Raw genomic sequence first — 22,146 nt, forward strand, 5'->3', positions numbered from 1 at the left:
GGAGCAAGACCAGCTAAACACTGACAAAGAGAATGGTAGGCTATTGGTATTGGCCGTGTAACAAAGAAGTCTGTACCCGAACTTAGGCGCTTAAAACAACACACACCCACTATTCATTATTTTACCATTTCTGTGGGGTCTGAGCACGGTTTAGCTGGGTAATTTGCTCAGGGTCTCACAAAATTTACATCAGAGTATTGACGGGAGGTATAATCTCGTGTTATCCCAGAGTCCTCTTCACTGGTTGTAGGCAGAATTCAGTTTCTTGGGGCCCCTGGGTGGCTCAGTTGGTTAAGCGTCCGACTTCGGCTCAGGTCATGATCTCACAGCTCGTGGGTTCGAGCCCCGCGTCGGGCTCTGTGCTGACAGCTCAGAGCCTGGAGCCTGCTTGGGATTCTGTCTCTCTCTGTCTCTGCCTCTCCCTTACTCACGTTCTGTCTCTGTCTCTCAAAAATAAATAAATGTAAAACAAAAAAATTAAAAAACAAAAGAATTCAGTTTCTTGCAGCTGTGTGGACTGAAGCTCCCTTCTCTGGCACATGTCCCTTTCCACGCCATTGGCACTTGCTTCTTCAAGGCAAACAGGAGAGAGTCTGTTTGTGTCTGTTTGAGTCTCCTTGTGTCTTGCCTCTAGACTCTTTTTGAAATGGCTCACCTGATTAATTCAGCCCACACAGGATAATTCCTTTTTTGATTAATTCAAAATCAACTAATTAAGAACTAATCACATCTGTAAAATTACTTCACTTTTGTCATTTAATATAATAGAATCATGGGATTAATACCCCATGATATTCGCAAGTCCCACCCACACTAATAGGGAAAGGACTATATTATGCATGTGAAAGGCCAGGACTCTTTGAGGTCATCTTGGAATCCTGCCTACCACACAATCTCAATTTTTGCATATCTGACTCCAAACTATATCACTTTCTATTTAATTGCTGAATCTCACCCTAACTATGGAGTAGATAGAAGTCCCATTTGTTCCTATCAAAAATGCTTGCAGAACATTTTCCCAAGAGGAAAACTTGTGGATGGGCCAGCCCAGCATAGAGGTAGAATAGTCAGCCTATATGTGGTTGAAGGGGTGCCATATGTCCGTGCCTGCCTAAAAGTGTCTTTCCAGGCTTGCAATAAAACCTGACATCACCTTCAGTAGAGCCACTCTGTGGGATTCATCCTCCAGAAATATCCCCAGTTAAAAGTCAAGAGGTAAATGAGTTGGCGGGGATTGGTCTGAGGGTGGGGGGATTCAAATTTAATGTTGATGACACTCTTATAGGAACACCTCAGTGTTCAACTGAGATAGAAGTAATCTCCATACTTCAGGATTGACATTACAAGCATCCATATATGTGTCTCCTAACATAATATCCATTAAATAATCACACTTAAATCCTTTGTTGACTTCAAAACCAAAATGTCACAACAATCCCCCCCTTTGCTTAATGATCTACAGAACGGTTGGGTTATTTTCCTTGAGGTTATTCCCATATTTCATAGTTGCCAAGCAGATTGAAGTGATAGGAATTGCACCATTCCCTTTAGGAGACTATTTTTTTTGTTGTTTCAAATACATCAGTAGAGTTATGTTACATTTTCTTTTCCCCAGGGGAAATTCCTTGACTTTGCATAATAAATAAGGTGTCTTTATTAACAAACCTCAGAACTTCATCATTTATTATATTGCTTTAACTTAGCTACATTCTTTTTCCCCTTCTACTAAAGAACACTGTAGGTATTGACTAAAACATGACATTTATTCATTTTGCATGCTTCCCTGTTTGTATGTCAGTGGAACATAGCATGATCCAGAGCACGCATGACGTTCTCTTCAGGAAAGAAAAGGCACATGTTTATATAAACTGTGGCTTACAAGATGTGTAACAAGTTCTGATAAAATGTTGATTCAATGTCCTAGCTGATTGTGCACATGTCATACATGCTATTTAAGGAAAGTGACCACACTGTATAGATTTTTTTTCTTAGTGTCTGTTAAAGCAATAACACAGGAAGCATGTTATTATAACCTACAGGGATCATAAATACTAACCCTATAGCGTTTTTATTACCAACTTATATCAGAGGCAATCTGGCACTCTTTACACATAAGATCCTCCCATTAGTAAGCAGTCTTATATTACAGACATAAAATATTTGTAAGCATTTTTGACTTGGCCAAACTACTGCAGCTGTGTCACATTTGTTTTTCCTTATTTTAATATGAGCTTATTTAGATGAAATTGGAATTGCCTTCTTCTCCTGTAGATGACAGATCTGGTTTAGTGCCAGGCCACTTAGTGAGGTCTATCAAACAACGCTCTATTATGTACAGTGGCATAATTTGAAAATCACAAGACCACTAACTCGTAACACATGTGAGTGTGCTCAGTTGTTTCAAAGTCTAGCTTTTTACAGATGATTTTATATTCCATTTTAGAATGCTCTTTATTGTCTCTCCTGCAGATAGTTCATCTGATCATCTCTGAACTATTTCAACATTTGTTTTTACATTTTTAATGGAATACACAGCTATATATCATAACTAAACAAACACAGCAAAACGACAAGTCAAAACAAATTTTCGTTCACTTTTGTGTTGCATCAACTTGCACTTGGGAAATCTATGAACTGGATCGGAGAATGAGATTTTCCTAATTGTGACTTCCTCTCATTCCTCTATCACTGACTCCCCTACCCAATGCTGGGCTCTACTGCTCTCATTCAGGGGCTTCTCTAACATCCTAGGAAGTTGGTGGTTCCTGTCACCCAACGTATTTCCAGTAGTATCAAGCGGTAGCAAAGTAAGTACCCTTTCTCGATCTCCTCTCAAAAACTGAGAGAGTGAGACTCTAATCCTCAAGTTACATACTCCAAGGTTAGTGAGCAACACAGGTTTTAAGCAATGCTTGTTTTTCAGGATTAATATGAAAGCCTCCTCCATCTACTGGGCACAGACACTTTCTCAACTCTGAATAATTTCATAACAACTTCTCGGAACATCTGTTTACAACAGGAGACATTCTCACTATCCTGAAGACCCCCATGGGGGAAAAATTCTGCTCTCTACATTGTTTTGCTTTGCACTTTAATCTCTGCTTGACTGGTCTGGATTTTATCTGTTGGCTCAGCTCTCATCTGACCTTGATCCTAAATACTATGTAGCTCCAAATTTATGTGATGAGTTACATATTCGTATCTGTTTAGTTCTTTTCTCAATTTTATGAGCAATCACTAACCTCTATATTAACGGGTTTAGACTGTTCTATTAGTGGTTTTAGACTACAAAATCTTTTAGGGCTGGAACTATAATGATAACTAAACAATGAAGCAGTATCAGAGCGCCCTGTTGGGTACCATCCAGGTTAGTAAATACTCAAAAACTAATTATCAGTGAATTATGGCAGTAATGATTTAGTGCATCAGAGAAATCCCATAAGGTACCCCAATGAGAAAAAGCTACACCCAAAGTGTAGCTAAGTTGGTAATAGAATAATAATAGTATATTGCCCCTATAAGTTTCTGGCAAAGGGGACAAGCCGAACGTAACTAAAACAAGGGAATGAAAAAGTGAAAAAGAGCATGGCCAAAAGTCCCAAAGAGCCATGTTTTTATAATTATCACCTGTTGAAAAAAATTGACTGCAAGTTCAGCTTCAGATATGCCTGCAAAAGTGTGGTAAATTTTCGTTGAGGATCAGGAAACTAGACAAAAAAAAATCATGTTTGTTACGCAAAGTGTGATTTTATTATTTGAGTTTTAGTTTCAGCAGAAAACATTATTGAAAAGGATGCAAAAAAGCACAGAACAATTGTTTTGACTGAATTTAACATTATCAGCCATTTTCCTTTTTCCTTCCCTTAATTACCTGGTTTGTTGACATATTTAGCAAGTTGGGTGGATAATCAGCATCACAAAATTCTGTAATTAAATCACAAATAGCTAGTGACCGGTTCTGTTGCCATAAAAACATTGTAAAGAGTGGTTTGCATGGGCTCAGAAAAAAGGCTTTCTTGCCATTTCGCTAGTAGGGAACAAAAAAAACGGCAAAGGATAGAATTTCACATTCATATGATAATCAAAAATAGTGTTCTCAAGGTCCATGTAAAGAAACATGGAACCAGATTACTTATTTTTCAGACACGTGTGAGAATTCGCAACCAATCAAACTTTCTTCTTTCCTCTTCCAACAAACACAACTGAAGTGCGAACTTTTAGGGATAAAGAGATAAAGTAACGTGAACACTTTTGTTTTCTTCGTTACCCAATCAAAATTCCCAGACTGTACCTTTCATTAATTCTATGTTATTCTTCTAAACCTCAGTTTTTTCAAAAAATAATAATAAAGACAAAACATTTTTTAGAACAACATATACTAAGTTTTCAGTTGGGGGATTTTTTTTTTTTTTTTGATGACTTCTGAAAGCCTTTTGACGTGGACTCCAAAAAAGGCATATATATATATATATATATATATATATATATCCTTAGAAATGTGTTTTAAAACAGTAAAACCCTGAGAATTGCAGAACTGGATATTCTCAGCTGCCGCTGTGAGAAAAATCGCGGTAGAGGGATGAAGCCTGAAAGTACAATTTTAGCTGCTGGATAACGAGGAGATTCAGCTTCAGAAGCGGATCAGCTGGCCAAATGGTAAACAGGCCCTCTCGGAGCAGGGTAGCTTGAAGCCAGTGGAGTTATTTGCGAGATGGGGAGACAGGCCCACGTGACGCGCGCACGGATGGCGCGCACATGGCCCCTTCCCCCACTGGGCCTGTCCAGTCGGCTCCGCCAAGTGTGGACTCGTGATTCAAACTGACAAGAACCTTGCTCCCTCCCTGATCCAGAAAGAAAGAGCCTTGTCAAGTCGAATATCCTGCTTGCTACACAGGAGCCGTGGTGCCAAGAACAATGGGGGGAACTCAAAATGGGCCCTGGATCAGCCAGAGGCCTCGGGCCCTGGCGTGGCTGCTCCCAGGGCAGCGAGAAGTGTAACTGAAGCTTAAATGGCATTGCGTTCTTTTTTGGAGGAAATGCTGGTTCGTTTTTGTTGTTTTGTTTGCTTTGCTTTTCTGTTATTTGCTTACTTCTGAACTTTGAAGGCCAGCTTGGAAAGTAAAATACACATGTTTTGTTAAGGAAAACAAATGAATACTCAACAGACACCCAAAAAACAAATTCTGTTCAACCGAATAATAAACACATTAAACTCCCCTTATGCCAGATGAAAGAGTCATTGGGGGTGCGGGTGTAAAGATGAAGAAAACCTTTGGTTTCCAGGGGACTGACACAGGCTGTAGGGGGTGACACTGTACATTTACAAGATACAGGAACATCACAGAATTTAACGGTTGAAGGCCTGCTTTTGATTTTTTTTTATTTCCCCTCTGCTTGCTCTGTGATCTTTGGCCAGTCATTTGACTTCTGCGCCCTATTTTTCTACCTGTGAAATATTTATGAATAACTAACTCACAGGAGAAGTATGAGAATTAAATAATATAATATGTAAAAAAAAAATGCATTTTGAATGCATGAAGTGCTCTACAAAAAGTTAGTTATAATTTGGCCGGAGGCAGGCAGGCAGGACCCGTGGTTTCTAGCTCACATTCCTGACTTGATCTTGCTCTGTATTTTCAGAGACAAGGTAAGGTCCCTTTCAGAGCTCAGATTCTATCTTCCAGCAGAATATATTTCAAGAAAGAATTAAGTATAATAGATAAGAGGAAGTGCCAAAAATAAATAAATAAAGCCCTGAGGAATAAAGGACCATATCCAACTGGGGTAATAGCAGAAGGCTTCTCAATTAGAGCTAACACATAACCTGATGGAAATGGCAGATTCCCACAATGGGCTGCTTTATGCTGGTATAAATGCCCCCAAACCAGTGATCACTGTTTCCTAGGATTGCCATTCACAACTCCAATCTACTGTGTGTGAGCGTTTCAAAGAGATTGGTCATTAACAAGTGAGGAAGCAGGATGCAATGCACTGGCACCTACAGTTGGCTTTGCAGTTCCATCTTTTATCCGGAACAATAGAGGAAGGACATCTGTGCTTGGAGGCTGTCCTCCCCACCAAACATAATGATGTCTTCCCGTTGTTTAAAGGGAGAATATCTTCAAAATGAGAAAGATTTCTGGGAAAATAAGTTTTCTGTAAGGTAGTGAGGAAAGGGTAAAAGAGAAGACGGTTGCCAGGTGAAACGCAGTTGTTACAACCCAGAAGGCTGATGTTGACGTTTGTGAAGGAAGGGCTAGGTCTGTAGCCCTGCAGCATCAGAAATATCTTGAATACTCATTAGAAACAAATTTCCTGGGGGTGTGGGAGGAGTGGTGGGAGAAGATGGTTCAGTTGGTTAAGCGTCTGACTCTTGGTTTCGGCTCAGGTCATGATCTCTCAGTTTGTGAGTTCGAGCCCTACATCAGGCTCTCTGCTGTCAGCTCTCTCTCTCTCTCTCCCTCCCCAAAATAAGTAAACATTAAAAAAATTTTTTTAGACACAAACCTCCTGAAGCAATAACTCTGATTAGAGTTTAGAGCTTGGAACTCTGCATTTAAAAAGAAACCCACACCAAGAGTGAGATGTATGAAGTTCCTGTCCCAGACAAAATTTTTATGTGGTTATTTAAGAATTTGTATCAGCGGGGCACCTGGGTGGCTCGGTCAGTTAAGCATCTGACTCTTCTTTTCGGCTCAGATCATGTTCTCACAGTTTGTGAGTTCAAGTCCCACATCGGTCTCTGTGCTAGCAGTGGGGAGCCTGCTTGGGACTTTCACCCTCCCTCTCTCTTTCTCTCTCTCTCTCTCTCTCTCTCTCTCTCTGCCCCTCCCTCACTCATGTTGTCTCTGACTCTCTGAAAATAAATTTAAAAATTTTTTTAATTAAAAAAAAAGGATTTTTATCAGCATCTGATATTCTCATGATTCAACCTACAGACCACTTGCTTCTCGTGAGAGAGTCGCTGAATATACACGTACCAGGGACCCATAAGTGTTAGCAAGTCCCAGCAATGAGGAAACCTCCTTTCCCTCCGTTTAGGCTAAATCCTATAGGACCCCAACTGTGACATTTAGCACCTTTCACTGCATTGATCTATCAATGTGTTTCTCTCCTCACCCTTGACTCAAAGATCCTCAAAGGTAAAAATGATTTTCTACAATTTTTTTAAATTTTATTTATTTTGAGAGAGACGAGCACAAGCAGGGGAGGGTCAGAGAAAAAGAGAGAATCCCATACAGGCTCCACACCATCAGTGCCAAGCCCCATGCGGGGCTCAAACTCAGAAACTTCGAGATCATGACCCCAACCGAGATCAAGAGTCCCCCGCTTAACCGATGGAGCCACCCGGGCGCCCCACGATCTTCTTCATTTTTAAATCTAAGGTCCTCATACAGTGTCTGGCAAATTTCAGATGCTCAATAAATGTTCATTGACTAGAACTAAAACTTGGGCGCCAAAGAAACTTGCCTCAGCCGTGAACGTTAGCAGAGAGCCAACCCCAGAGAAGCCGCTGCAGTTGGCAGCTGTGGAGCGATCGACGAGACATGACAAATGGTTGGTTTGGCAGGAGTGTGCAGTTGAGGCTGGAAACAAAACAGGGCAGTCCCACAAAGGAATGCACCGTCTGTATCTATTATAAACTCTAGTTCAAAGGAAAACACAGAGGAACCGAAGAAAAACAACTTCAAAGCGTCAAGCATTCGGCAATATTTATTAAGTAACCACTATGTGCCAGGTAGTCTGCCAGATTCTGGGGATGCAGCAGAAAGCAGAAAAGATGTGCCTGCCCTTATAGAGCTAATGGTCACACACATATCAAGGTGCTATGGGGGAAATGTAGAAGGGGCTATGAGGATGTGTACTAGGAAGGCCCGAGTGTGTGTGCCTCTGTGTATAGCTATGGCTGTTAAGATAAGGGCTGAGGGGCTGGTGGGGAAGATTTGTCTGAGAAAATAAGATACAACCAGAACTCCGAAAGGATAGGTAGGCCGTTATCGAGAGACAAACAATCTAGGCAGATAAAATTATATGTATAACATCTCTGAAGAGCTTCTCTCATCAGAGGAAATTTTAAATATTTTAGGTAAGTCATTAGAACAACAATTCTTTTTTTTTTTTTAATTTTTTTTAACGTTTATTTATTTTTGAGACAGAGAGAGACAGAGCATGAACTGGGGAGGGTCAGAGAGAGGGAGACACAGAATCCGAAACAGGCTCCAGGCTCTGAGCCGTCAGCACAGAGCCCGACGCGGGGCTTGAACTCACGGACCGCGAGATCATGACCTGAGCCGAAGTCGGCCGCTTAACTGACTGAGCCACCCAGGCGCCCCAGAACAACAATTCTTAATGTTTAAAGAATTTTAGGTAAGTCATCAGAACAATGATTTTTAATGCTTATTGGTTCCAAGGCAGTCACCATTATTTCCTGTGGCTGGCTGTTGCAAAATCTGCCTATCCTAGCTACCAGAAAACCAGAAGCTGCGGGGTAGACTTCCATCCTTAGGCTGCTCCCTAAGTTGTTCTGTAATGGTGACAACTTTCTTTTTTTATGTTTATTTATTTTTGAGAAAGAGAGAGAGAGAACGAGTGTGAGCAGAGAAGGGGCAGAGAGAGAGGGACACATAGAATCTGAAGCAGGCTCCAGACTTTGAGCTGTCAGCACAGAGCTGGAGGCAGGTCTCCAGCTTGTGAACCACGAGATCATGACCTGAGCCGAAGTTGGATGCCTAGCCAACTGAGCCAAGCAGGCGCCCTATAGTGGTGACATATTTAGCCAGGGAAGTCCCATTGGAGAAGTCACTTGATTTTGGCACCTCCATGGTCTGAGGATGTAGGAGAGGAAGGATTTTTGAATATTCTCAATTGACCAAAATACTATGCTTTACAGAATAAGTTTTTTGGACGTGAGAGAGAATTTTGTAGCCAAATTGTATTTTCCCCAAAAGTAATGACTTATACAGGAGGTTTGTAAAACTCATACAATCTCTTATGCTTGTAGGAGATCAGATTGCACTTCAACGTCAAGAGTGCTGGCACGATGGACTACCACCAGCAGCCTGACGTGTAGTTCTTGGCAACTCTTTTTGGTACCCCCAGTTTTTGGCCACCGTTATGAAACCTTCTTGCCTCTTGATGTTATCAAAAAAAAATCTAATTTTCTCTTCTGAATGAACATTCTAGTAGCACTCCATTTCTTCTGTGTGGTATACACTTCATCTCCTCCTATTTTAATCATTTTTCCAAGATCGTGTGTGTCATCAAGAAACTGGGGTTCTTCAATAGCTTCACTCTCCCTGTACCAAAATAATTTGTATGCAATGTTTGTTCTTTGCCTAACAAAGGGAGCATTTCACTCTTATTTTGATATATTATATGTGGTATATGCACTAGCTGTTTCAGCCTAGGGAGAATTTTTATGACCAACTAACAAACCCTAGAACAGTATTTATAATGTAAATCCTGATATACCATTATTTATACTTCAGTTCAGTAGCAAAAATTGGTTCTATGATAAATAAACTCTTGTTACCCAATCATTAGTCTATTGTAGCCACACTGAGAAGTCAGGCCACAGGCAATGCAATATCACTAACAAAATGAATTAATTTATCTTTTTCAAAGGCACATTGGGGAATTGAAAATGTATGTTTTATAGCAACACTCCAAATAGAAAATATACCTAATAATTCAACATTTTAGGCAGATGTTTCAACCCATCAAGTTTATTTCATTCAACAAATGTTTATTGAGTGCTTCCTGTGTTCCAGGCACTTTTCTAGGTGATGAGAGTAAACTCTACTGTGGAAAAGGAAACAGAGGATACGCAAATAAAGAAGAAAAAACAAAAAGACAAAACAAGTCCAGATTCTGATCATTGCTTTGAAGAGAGAGAGAAAACAAAACAAAAACAAAACAAAACAAAACAACACAAAACACAAGCAAGTCAGGTTGATAGAATAGTCACCAGAAGACTGTGTTTCCTAAGGTGACCAGAAAATACTTTACGTCATTTCAAGGCCTTTTTCTGCTATGAAAGTCATGCTGATAAATTTACACTGAACCACATGAAATTGCTTCTAATCAACACTTTCATTCACAAAAATGGCAAAAATGGCATATCATTTGGTTCAACATAATAGCTGATAACCCTGAGAACCAATAACAGACAGAATCGTTAGACCTATGTTTTTTATATTAATGCTTTATTTCAAATTCATAATTATTGTGGGCCTGAATTATCTGAGATCCAGCTTTTCATTCTTTCTTTTTTTTTTAAGATCCTGCATCTAGTTGAAAAATTTATCACTCCATAGGTCAGATAGATTCCTGAGCAGTATGTCTAGTCCATAAATAGACTTTAAGGACAGGATGTCAGCATGTCTGAAAAAGAAGGGGCCTGTTGGAGCTTCTGTAAATAACACAGTAGCACAGCTCTAGCTCCAAAGTTTCTGCGCACCGCATTGGTGAGAACGTAGTGCCTTCGGAGCAATGTTCCTTCAAACTCAGCTCTTCCAGCTGCAAGATCCGTAGTGTGTCATTTAACCTCTCCTAGCCTCAGTGTTTTATCTTTTTTTTTTTATTAAGTTTGAGAGAGAGAGAGAGAGAGAGAGTGCATGTGCTTGTATGAGCAAGTAAGGAGGGGCAGAGAGACAGAGAGAGAGAGAATCCCAAGCAGCCTCCCCTCCCAAGAGCCCAACATGGGACTTGACCATAGGAACCGTGAGATCATGACCTGAGTCAAAATCAACATGCTTAACTGACTGAACCACCTCGGCTCCCCTCAATGTTTTATCTTTTAAATGAGAATAATTACCCTACCTTGCAGGATAGTTGCACATCTTATGGATACAGTAGAGTAACAGGATATACACATTCACTTAGCGGTAATACAAATTCAAATTTGCACTCTTGGGTCTCAAAAGTGGGACGGAAAAGAAAGAGAAAAGGCACTTGCAAAAAAATGTAGGAGATTCCAACTACTTATGTATTCAAAGAACTCATGTGACAGTGTGAGTGAGCGTTAGCTGAGAGGTGTCAATCCACACTTCCTTCAGTTGGTCTCAGGTCCTATCCATCTCCTGTGGTGTAAGCATCTTACCATCTTGAGTTATTTTTATAGTGCTTTAAGATAAGCATTTCTGTTTCGGTGCAAGCTAACTATTCAATCTATGAATTAAAGCAAGAAAGAACATCCTGTCCCAAAGCTGATGGGGAAAAAAAAAAAGAGCGTTCGTTCTGGATTTATTAAGAGATGGAGTTTCCATCTCCATGGTGATGTTATTGTAAGAGATTTCCAGGCATAATTTTGATATTTGGCTCTACAAGGTGACGTTAGAAACTAAACTCACAGAAGATGCAGTGTTAATGTGAGGTATGTCAAATGCCCCTGGCCGGTGCCGGACAGACTGTAGATGATCAACACGGTTATTTGCTCCTTCAGGGGGAAATAATGGGGTACTCATCCAGGTGGTGGACACTGAGCCAATATATCTGGCTGTCACAATCTGAATTTCTATGGACAAAGTATTTCCTTGGTGCAATTTGGCACTTTTCAAGCTTGGTCTTGTATGTCACTGTGTTCTCACCAGCACAATAACTTATAAATGATGTCTCATACACTGGAAGAAGTTGAAGAAACATTTCTCGGCTGATTTAATTTAAAATTGATATTCTTTAAGAATCTTTCCAGTTGCATTGCAGGTCCCAATTTACAGCTAACCCATTTTGTCCAACAGGGAGTAGATGGGAAAGCAAAAACTATCTGTCATTCTCTTTCTTTTCTGTGTTTGTCATCTAGGAAAAGAGGAGCCATGTAAATCACAATAAGGAGCAGCCAGCATCCTGTATCAGAGCTGGTATCACAGTTATTTATAAGGGACAATTCCAACTGGTCACTACCCCCTCTGTTCAACTGACACCCATGCCCTTAGGGTTTATTACATATTTAAATATCACTCATAATATGAAGGACATCAAGCTGTTGTTGTCATAAATCAGTTCTTATTTAGAAGTTTCGTAGGACAAAGTAAGTTCTCTTTCAGTTTTTTTAATTTTTTTAAATTTTTTTTTGTAACGTTTATTTATTTTTGAGACAGAGAGAGACAGAGCATGAATGGGAGAGGGTCAGAGAGAGAGGGAGACACAGAATCCGAAGCAGGCTCCAGGCTCCACGCTGTCAGCACAGAGCCCAATGCGGGGCTCAAACTCACGGACTGCGAGATCATGACCTGAGCCGAAGTCAGACGCTCAACCGACTGAGCCACCCAGGCGCCCCAATCTTTCAGTTTTAAAAACTATTCTGTGGGGCCGCCTGTGTGGCTCAATCGGTTAAACAGGGCCTGCTTGGAATTCTCTCTCCCTCTCTCTCTCTGCCCTACCCCACCTCACGCTGACTCGTGCGGGCAGTCTCTCTTTCTCAAAATAGATAAATCGGTAAACTTAAAATATTCTGTGCATTATATGGGGGAAAATAGCTTCTTTGTTGTTATAAGGAAGACACGTATAATTCTAAGAGTGTGTATAAATTCATATAGAGAAAAGTTTTTTCACATTTCTATAGTTTTCATTCACTTGTAGATTCAAATGAATCTGATAAACCGAAATGTAGAAATAAGCATACCACAACTGTTACAGTTTTCTGTCTGTAAATGTGATTCACAATCCTGGTGGCAGGAGTTGGAGAACAGGGGAGAAGATATATGATTGATGGAAGAGATGGACTTTGTAAAATAAGCAGCTTAGATAATAAAGCTCTTATTCATATAAGCTCTCCAGCCAGCATTTATTTAAACAGTTAGATAGGCAGCCTTGAGAAAAGGACATATAGACTGTGCATACAGACTGTGCAATTTGAGAAAACCTTTCTCTCACACACTCTATCTGTAGCATTTGGCAGAAGTATCTTCCATTTGGAATAGTCATCATTTCAAATTTTCAAGAATTGTAGTAGCTCTTTTTTAAAGTAGGAGCAGATTATGGTCCAGGCGGGTTTTTCTTGTTTTATTTTGTTTGTTGTTTTTGTGTCACTGTTGCAAACGTAGTGACGAGATGTATGTTAGGCAGAGCAGTGACCTCATCAGTAAATACACTGACAGAGTGAATTAGCCGTGTACAGGTTCTGATGGGCTCTGTGACTTCAGAGGATGCCTATTCGGCTGTCCCCAGAGCCCCCACCCCTGCTAACTCTGGGCACCATGAACAGAGGATTCCCAGAGCAGCCACACAATGCTAAGGACCACAGACAAGTGGACAGTAGTGTCATGGGCATGTTTTCAAATCCCCAGTGTCTCTAGGAAGCACTAAATAGAGTTTGCTACCTCCGGTGGAGGTCTCTAGGGGTCAAGACCATGAGAATTGATGGGGGCAGGAGGAGTCCCTTAGCAGGCTCTGTTAAAAAACAAGAAGTGTTCCTGGTCTCACAAGTGTCACAGCTGAGCTGGACATCAAGGCCCTGACCTGTCACGTATATATACCTGAGAAGTATCAGACAAGCCGTTGGATTCTGCCAAAACCGCTTCTCTAACACAGGCCAGACGTGTGAACGACAGGTAAGGGAATTTCCTGCAGCTCGACAAGGAGAACAGAGCCGAAGACCATCCCTGAGCTCGCAGAGGGGGACATGTGATTCTTCACTGCAGGATACATTTCTCTGTTCATTTAGAAAGACGTATCAGAGGTAGTTTTAAAAATAAGTCGTCCGTTTATAAATGCAAGCTTTACAAGGAGTATTTATTTAAACAAATTGTTTAAACACTCCACCAGCGCAGTGGACTGAATCCAGACTTGAACTTAAAGATGCAGGGTGGTCTAATATTGTGAAAGGGATGTGTTTCTGAAGACCTCACGTCATTCAATGTACACATGATTTAAGATGGACTTTCCCATGGGAATAAACATAAAGGTTGTGCTTTTGATTTGCATAAATTTCTAGCCAATGGGGCTTAGAGACACCTGACCTGGCTTTTTGTAAAATCTTGCAGCCATGTCATGTCACATATTCTTTTCCCTCCTGTTTTTAAAGATTTTTTTTTTTCCCAGTTATAGGACATATACGAATCAAAAAGTGCCTTCTTTTTCTTGACACTTTCTGTAAAACTACCCCAAGTACCCTCTCTTAAATTAAGAGCACAGAGAATTATGGGAATTCTAGATCCTTTTCAAAGTGTATTTTTTATTACAGCTAAACAGCTTTCCAAAGTTTTTCATCTTTTCAGCAAGTGTTAACACAGCAACTTAAGGAGAACTCGAGTGACATTATTAGAGGTAGGACTTCAGTTTTAGTATTGATACTTCAAAAATTAATACTATAATCATTACCAAAATTACTCACAAAATTTCTGCGACATGTACGTCGTGATCAATGATGTCGTTTATTTTGTATTTCTGTCTGTCAGCAAGTGACAATAGCAGATACAATTTCCATTTAACTCCACCTGCCCCTTTAAACCCACAAAATTCTTGGGGCACCCGGGTGGCTCAGTTGGTTAAGCTTCTGACTCCTGATTTCATCTCAGGTCATGATTTCACAGTGTGTGAGTTCGAGCCCCACATCGGGCTTTTTGCTGACCATGAGGAGCCTGCTTGGGATTCTCTCTCTTTCTCTCTCTGCCCCTCCCCACCCTCAAAAATAAATAAATAAACATTTAAAAAAATCAAACTACACAATTCTTGACCATTTTCCAAATCTGGTGTACAAAATGAGCGTACTAATTTTCATGCCTTTTGCAATTCCCTTATTTCAATAAAGTGACCTATACAATAAAAGCCACTCACTGACAGAGACTATGTGATAGGTACTAAAGTGAGTGATGTTTATTTTTGATTATTTCCATTTTAGAGAAAAGGATATTGAGGATCCAGTTGGGTTGAGTAACTTGAGAGGGTCTAACCTACCTCTTTGTGGATTGCTTTTATTCTGCCAATATTTCTGAATGCAGCACCGTTTCGAGAAGGGTTTGATGGTGATGAAATAACTGATATTGATGTGGTGGCCTTCAAAGCTAGATTTTAGGAGACTGAGAAGAGAATACATGGCAAGGACACAAAGCAAGTAAGAGCCATCCCCTGGATGGAGCTTTTTGGCATCAAAAGTTAGAAGGAGGAAAACAGTGATTATAGGAGGCCCAAGGTTCCAAAGAAAGCTTTTTAAATTTAGGTTAGAGATCTATATATTTATAGGCATGTTTCTCTACAGAAAGTAGAAACAATTTAGAAGGGGTTTGTCTCATGTTAACAAAGTACAGAAATCTTGAGTCTCAATGTCTGAACCGGCTCAATGATAGAGAAAATTGTGAATTAGGCAAAGAGTGGTTTTTCTTTTAACATTTTACTTTTCACCCTTTTACTCTCTTCTAGGGCTGTATCTCTAATAAAAATAGCAAAAATAATGATAATAGTTGCACACGTTAAAATAAGTAAGTTTAAGGGCAAATTTAAGTAAATTGACTCACTCAGTTGCTTGAGCCTCCAACTCTTCATTTTGGCTCAGGTCATAGTCCCAGGGTCGTGGGATCAAGCCCTGTCTCAGGCTATGTGTTGAGCACGGGGAGTCTTGAGATTCTCTCCCTCTTTCCATCTGCCCCTCTCCCCTGCTCTCTTGCTCTCTCCCTAAAAAAAAAAAAAAAAAAAAAAAAAAAGAAAAAAGAAAAAGAAAATTTAATATATGTAAAACTCTAAGTAAGGTTCTGAGCACTTTATCTAAATTAACTCATTTAATTTTCACAACATTTAAAATAGGACAGTATCATAATCCCAGTTTTATGGATGAGGAAACCATGCCACAGAAAGATTATGTAATTTTCTGAAATTGTCCACTGTCACAGTACTTATGTTGTCTCCCAGGATCCTCACTATTTTCATGGTCTGAGGGCCTGTGTCTTTTCATTTGTCTTCTTGCCTTTATCAAAATGTATTTGCCCTGTGTCTCATATAACTCATTGATGAAGTAGATTCAGACCTAATCATTTAGCTTAATGTGCCTTATTTCCAAGGTAATATATTTGTATCAAATAAAAGAAGGAGGTAATAGCTGGGTCTTTTTTACTATCAAAATTCGCCAACTCACAGAAATAAAAATCATTTTCACACCCAAAAACAGAAGTTTACTCATCTAATGCAGACATTGGGTTACAGAATTAGAGCAGAATTGGTTTTAGACTTTTTTTTTAATTTAAAAAATAAGAAAATATAAGTTAACAAGAAGTATTATAACAATGTATTTAAAAATAAGAATATAAAAATATTTTCAAAAATAAAACCATGACAACATTGTGGTTATATGTCATCTCCGTGTAATGATGACTGAAGGAAATAAAAGGAAGATGAAGAGTATAGACCAGTAAAGACAAAACTCTTAAGCATAGAGAAAAAATGAGGAAAGTTTAATTTCTTGTCTCCTTCAGAAAACAACTCTTCCTTCAACATACAACTCTTCTTAAAGGCCCCAAATTCCTCACGATGGCTTCAGATTTCATACTCCAATTCTCTCTACCATCAATCCTTCTTCTGCAGTTCTGCTGTCCTTCATGGTAAGACTTTCAAGAGCAAGAACAGTTTGCTTCGTAAGAACAATAAAGTCAGCGGGCCAGATATGAGTCCAAATCTCACCCTTCCTAGCTTGGTGAGCTTGGTAAATGGCCAAGTGATAGGCAGAACAAGATCCCTTACCCCAAAGATGTCTATGTCCTAACCCTTGGAACTTATGAAAATATGAGGACACATGGCAAAGGAGAACTAAGTGGAATTAAGTTTGCTAATCAAATGACCTTAAAGTGGGAAGACTATCCTGGATTATTCAGATGGGTGCAGTGTCATCATAAGGGTCTTTAAAAGTTGAAAAGGGAATCAGAAGACAAACCGAGAGAGATGGCAGTATGTGAAGGACTGGCCCCATGTTGCTGGTTTTAAAGATGGAGGAAAGAAGCCATGAAATTAAAAAATGTGTAAAATCTCAAGAAGCTGGAAAAAGCAAGAAAATGGATTCTCTTCTAGAGCCTCCAGGAAAGAATGCAGATGTGCTGATACCTTGATTTTAATCCAATGACAATAGATTTCTAAAATGCAGAACTGTAAAATAATACATCTGTGTTGTTTTAAGTGGCTACGTCTGTGGTATTTTCTTACAGCAGCCATAGAAAATTAATCACTCCCAAAACCTTTTTCTTTTTTTTTCTTGTGCAAAACAAAGATACAGAAAATAACGCATAGTCTCACAGAATTGTTGCAGACACTAAAAGACATGATGATTGTGAAGAGAGCATTGTAAACTAAAAAACACCACAAAATTTTTAGATATTATAACTTAAAAGAATTAGTCCTTCTTGCCCTCAAACTTTCTCTAAAGAATATTCAATTGAATTGATTGAATTCTCAATTTAAAAAAAAGTTATGTTTACTTATTTTTGAGAGAGAGAGAGAGAAACAGAGACAGAGACAAAGTGCAAACGGGGGAGGGGGAGAGTGAGTGGGAGACACAAAATCCCAAGCAGGCTCCAGGGTCTGATCTGTCAGTACAGACCCGACTCGGGGCTCAAATCCACGAACCGTGAGATCATGTCCTGAGCTGAAGTCAAATGCTCAAATGAATGTGCCACCAAGGAGCCCCTGAATTCCCAATTTTGCATTTGGCGTTAACAATGCTATTTTGTATTTATGAAGAAGTCGTAAGTTGGCATTTTTGGTATACCATAATATACAACTTGATTCTGAAAATAGAGCATAAAGTATGGTGGTCTCAGCAAAAAAAAAAAAAAAAAAAAAAAAAATTATAAATTTTGCTGGTAAATATGCCAAATTATTTCATGTTTTGAACTAAACAAAATGGGCCTTAGATGTGATTCTTAAAAATAAAACTGTCATCCATGGATCACAAACCTAGAATTGTGGAAAACTTCAGAAGTCAATGAAAGACGTCAGTTTTTTTCAAAACCTAAAAAGTTTTTATTAAGAGTTATTAATAATAGCTCTAAAATCTGTCCTTTTGTGAGTATAAGATTTTATGTCATGTAAGAAAGATGACAGGCCAGGTAGATCTATATAAAGGCTACTTATTATATACTAGTGGCTCTCCAGTGTAGTCTGGGGACCTCAGGGTTTCAACCTCCCTTCAAGGAGCCTAAGAGGTCAAAATTATTTTTGAGAAATACTGTTTTAATGGCAATATTATTTAATTTTCCATCCTCATTTTCTTGCAGGCACACAGTTCCCATTTCTAATCTGGTGAGTAGTGATAGATAAAACCTATATAAACAAAAGTTCTCTGGGGGTCTTAGCAATTTTTAAGAATGAAACGTTGTTGTGAGGTATATTGATCAGTCAATTCTCCAAACTAGTCCAGATAAAACAGAGGTAGGGAAATGTTATGGCTAAAATGTATTCTCATACAAAGGAGCTAAGAAAGGGAAATACAGTGGCAAGCCTCATTAAGAGTTTTCCTTGAGGCTAGAGTATCCTGAGAAAAGCATGTGTGGGGAAATGGGGTGGGGCCAGGGGGTGTAGCAGCTTACCCAATAGCACCCTGATGGCTTCAAAGATGTGATGCGAACTTTCCAAAAGTGCCTAATTTACTCCAGGGGAGTAGTTCACACCTCATTATGGGCCCACAATTGCAAATAAATGCACAATAATGAGAGCTACAATAATATTGCAAAACTATGCCAGGATAACGACAAAAGAACAAATTTGTACACAGAATTCTCCCCAACCATAGAGCACCCTTTGCTAATTATTAATATCCTGTGTTAACTATATAATCTAGCCATTGGACTCTTTCTAAAAATTATTTTTGACTCATTTGCTGATGATTACAGAACGAATCATCTTTGATATATCCTCCTTTGATTTCACTGCAATTCTCTGACTGCTGTCAGTGAGGGGCCCCCATTGATTTCTTTTATGAAATAGCTCATAGCTGTCAATCCCTCTTTATTTTCAGTCCTGATACTCAGGATCTTCCTGCTAGGCTACTCTGATACACTTTTTTTCCATTTCATATAAATAGATTAAAAGGTTTCAATGGTTAATTATTTTCATTCATTCAATTGAACTTATTTTCTACCTTCTACATCTCAGGAATGCCTAGAAAAATGGTTTTTAGGCTCGAGAAACACGGCGAGGAACAAGACAAACAGAATCTGTGTTCTCATCGAGCTTACATCCTGGTAGAGGTAGACAAATAATAAATAGGTAAACAAATACATAAAGTATTTCACATAATGATTAAAAAGGAAGGAGAAAATGCAAATGAGTAATGTTATAGAGAATGATAGGGGTGATATTTTTTATTTTATTTTTTAAATGTTTATTTATTTTGAGAGAGCAAGAGAGTGAGTGCAAGTGGGGGAGGAGCAAAGACAGAGGGAGAAAGAGGATCTGAAGCAGGCTCTGCACTGACAGCAAGTCAGATGTGGGTTTGAACTCATGAATTGTGAGATTATGACCTGAGCCAAGTCAGTCAGTTAACCAACTGAGCCCCCCCTGACACCCAAGGGGTGATATATTTTTTTAATTTTTTAAAATTTTTATTTATTTTGGGGCGCCTGGGTGGCTCAGTCGGTTAAACGTCCGACTTCAGCTCAGGTCACGATCTCGCAGTCCGTGAGTTCGAGCCCCGCGTCGGGCTCTGGGCTGATGGCTCAGAGCCTGGAGCCTGCCTCCGATTCTGTGTCTCCCTCTCTCTCTGCCCCTCCCCCATTCAGGCTCTGTCTCTCTCTGTCTCAAAAATAAATAAACGTTAAAAAAAAATTAAAAAAAAATTTTTTTAAATTTATTTTTGAGAGAGAGAGAGAGCTCGAGCAGGGAAAGGACAGAGAGAGAGAGAGAGAGAGAGGGGGAAACACAGAATCTGAAGCGGGCTCCAGGCTCGAGCTGTCAGCACAGAGCCCGACACAGGCCTGAACCCATGACCTGTGAGATCATGACTTGAGTCCAAGTCGGATGCTCAACCGACCTAGCTGCACAGGCACCCCTTAGATAAGATGGTCAGGGAGTTCTTCCATGTGGACTTGATATTTAAGGTAAATCTCACATAATGAGAAGGAGAAAGCTATGTGAAGATAGCGAAAAATATTTAAGCATATCAAAAGCTAAGGTCCTAAAGCCTATCAACCCCACATACTATCTAGAAAATGAGGAACATAAAGAAGACATGACTGGAGCATGGAGAGACTGAGGAGTTCTTGCACAAGATAGGTGGTCATGTTAGATTACACAGGTCTTCTAGAACACGGTAAGGAGTTTGAATTTCATTCTAAGTTCAAAATGAAGTTACTGAAATGTTTTGAACACACCTTGCATGGAAAATGGAATGCAGGGGGTCAAAGAGTGGAAACAGAGAGAATGGTTTGAATTCTCATAGTCCAGGCAAGAAAGGAATGTGAACTGGGTAAGGTAGTAGCTGGAATGGTGGATGTTTCAGGATATATTTTGGAGGCAGAGTTCACATGCCTTGTTGATAAACTGAAGGTAATGAAAGAAAAACGAAAGAAGATGGAAGAATCAAGCATGGCTCCCGTGGTTTCCAGCAGATGGGTCCTAACCTCATTTGTCCAGCCTTCAAAGCAAGCGTTCTACATCCCGAGCTCCCCTCTCCATACTACAAAACCCCAGTCATCAATCTTCCTTATTCTTTTTGCATACAGTGCTCATTCTCACTTTGCCCAGATGGTTTCCAGTCATCACTCCTCCACATTCACCAGTGCTGATTATTATGATTCACATTGTAGTTTGTATCTCCTTACTGAAGTGCCATCTTTTATTATGTGTTGCTTCATATTAGTGAGTGTTGTGTCCCCAGGTATATAGTAAGTAACTATCTTATGTTCTTTAAAAGCCACACGCCGACTAACCACATTTGAGAAATAAAGCCTTGCTGTTTAATGGCAATATTTATTCTTTGTAGCACCTATACCTAATCTGATGCTATCTAATTTACCTGTTTATTATCTGTTTTTCTTATTAGAAAGTTCTTGTCATAAGAGCGGAACTTATCACGTCTTGGACCCTAACACTTGCAATACGTCCTGCCCAAAGTATCATATTTTGTGTCAGGAACTGTTCCAGATGCTAGGGATAAATAAATAAATAAATAAATAAATAAATAAATAAAACAATGAATGAATTTTATATTCATGAATTTTATATTCTAGTGAGAGACACCCACAATACATAAGATTAATAAGTAAAATAGTCTATTAGATAGTGGTTAAGCGTTAAAGAAGATAAATAATTAAGCAGAGCAAGACAGATAGGATGTGTACATTTGTGGGGAGTGCGAAGGTGCCACTATCAGGATGGGCAAGGAAGTCCTCACTGAGAAAGTGACATTTGAGTCAAAATGTGAAGGAAGCAAGAGAGTGAGTCTTGTAGATAGCTGGGAAGAGGTTTCTAAGCAGAGGAAACAGCAATGGCAAATATCCTGAAGCAGAAGTTCACCTGGAGTTCTCTGGGAATGGTTTAATTTGTTAAGCATCTGAAACAGCATGAGCCAGGGGGGAAAGAGGTGGGAGATGCAATCAGAGAGGAAAAGTGGGGGTAGAAGATGGGAACAGATAATTTAGTCTTGGAGGCCAATCAAGGGCTTTGGCTTTTACTCTTAGTGCAATGGGAAATGACCGGGAGATTTGACACAGAAAAGAGCCATGAGATCACTAATACAAGGGCAGAATCCGGGAGATCTACTGAGAGCCTACTGTAATGACTCAGGTGAGAAATGATGGCGGCGCTCAATGGAAGAGTAACAGTGGGATGGGGAAAATGGTTGACTCTGGTCCTTGAAAATACTTGTTAAACTAATGAGTAGTAAAAGGTTTCCCATCTCAACAGTGATGGCTAACACTTTGTTTAAACACAATATAGCCTGTTCATAAATTGAACAAAAGACATGTACAAAGATTTTTTATAGGCATTTTTTAAGTTTATTTATTTATTTTGAGAGAGAGAATGCACACACTAGTGTACTCGGGGATGTGGCAGAGAGAGAGGGGGAAAGAGAAGGAATCCCAAGCAGGCTCCGCATTGTCATCACGGAACCCAATGCAGGGCTTGAACTCAGGAACCCTGAGATGGCGACCTGAGCCGAAGTTGGACGCTTCACCTACTGAGCCACCTAAGTGCCCCCAAAGATTTTTTGAAATTAGATCAATAGAT

The 22,146-nt window shown here is 39.6% G+C and overlaps 1 pseudogene; it reads left to right on the forward strand.

The window, feature by feature from the left end:
* Window positions 1–22,146, forward strand: part of LOC122229335 — a 47,781-nt pseudogene that overhangs the window by 11,754 nt on the left and 13,881 nt on the right.

Source organism: Panthera leo, chromosome C2 (assembly GCF_018350215.1).
Source record: "Panthera leo isolate Ple1 chromosome C2, P.leo_Ple1_pat1.1, whole genome shotgun sequence".
Classification (NCBI taxonomy): Eukaryota; Metazoa; Chordata; class Mammalia; order Carnivora; family Felidae; genus Panthera; species Panthera leo.